Source organism: Hylobates moloch, unplaced genomic scaffold (assembly GCF_009828535.3).
Source record: "Hylobates moloch isolate HMO894 unplaced genomic scaffold, HMol_V3 SCAFFOLD_6, whole genome shotgun sequence".
In the NCBI taxonomy this organism is placed as follows: domain Eukaryota; kingdom Metazoa; phylum Chordata; class Mammalia; order Primates; family Hylobatidae; genus Hylobates; species Hylobates moloch.
In genome coordinates this window covers 70,105,806-70,107,039 of record NW_026652281.1, presented here as the reverse complement: position 1 = coordinate 70,107,039, position 1,234 = coordinate 70,105,806, and the positions used below count along the sequence as shown (strand labels likewise).

Here is a 1,234-nt window from a genome sequence, read left to right as displayed (position 1 = left end):
GCTGTCCCTGTTTGCACATTAATCCAGTGACAATTAGGTGTCAGCGAGCGTTGTTTCTGCTTAGCTGATAGCCTTGGGCTCTGCGCTTGAAGCCCTAATCAGGAGTGTAAACTCTGCTATATTTCAATTTGGAGAAGCGCTCTTCCGCTAAGAGGCCCCTGGCACTGCGATAAATAAAACGCCTATTTACTCTATTGCCACACTTAGACATCTAATGCACTTACTACCAGCCCCCTAATCATAGCCTACAGTTAAAACCGCCTATAAATCACTCCGTTCTCATCCTGCACATTAGTGAAGCCATTTTCCCCAAACCCCACAATGAGCACTGTTTCCTTTTCTTGTTAGTCAAAAGCTAGATGATTTTTATTAGGTTAAAGACGAGTTCACAGATGGTAAATCGCGTGGAGAGAAATGAGCTGGAGAGTTACACCGAGTCAACGCGGGACACGGCTCCTGGCCCGGGCCGGGCCAGGGGTGGGAGGCGGTTCCCAGCCGCAGGCGGCGGGACTCCGAAGCGCCGAGGGACCCCAGTCTCCACTCCACCCACACACCCACCCAGCGTCGGGGCGCTGCGGCCTCGTCCCACGAGCCCAGCGCAGGCCGCAGCCTGGCCTGGGGATCCGGCACCTGGGCAGAGTGAGTTCGGCCGGACATCTTCCTCCAGGACGGCCCGCACCCCACAATCGCGTCAAAAGCGCCCCATCCCCCTGTCTCTCGCCGCGCAGGTTTCCCACCGACGCCCGTTCGGAAGGCGAGAGCCCCCGCGCGGCCCGGCGCGGCGCGGCCCCCGGGGACCGCGAGCAACAAAAGCCCGGCCCGCAGCCCCTGCTCCTCGCCTTCCTTTTCAATTCTCCCCTGATCTCAGGTGGAATTAGGAGGATTAAAGCAGCGAGTAAATGAGGCGAGTGTGCAAAATGACTCCTTTCTGAACCAAACGGCATGCTCCGTGCTGGGGAAATGAGATGCACATTTAAATCTCATCCATCCACCGCCTGCGGCCACCGCCATGTACCTGCCTACTTAGCCCAAGGGTTAATTAATTGAGGCTTCAATGCACTATTGCAAGAGCATTATTGCATTTGATACTCTACATCTGTGATTTAAAACTCTTTCAGTCCCTTGTCAGCAAGGGAGGGTTTTTAACTAGGAAATTAGCATTCAGATAAGGGAACGCTCTATTTGCTTCTGAAAGGAAGGAAATATTAAGGATGCTGGTGCACAAACCGGGCTG

General features: G+C 54.5%; 1 pseudogene; it reads left to right on the top strand.

Annotated features, from left to right (window-relative positions):
* Positions 1–359: 359 nt before the first annotated feature.
* Positions 360–878, top strand: LOC116470395 (skin secretory protein xP2-like; annotated as a pseudogene).
* Positions 879–1,234: the final 356 nt, after the last annotated feature.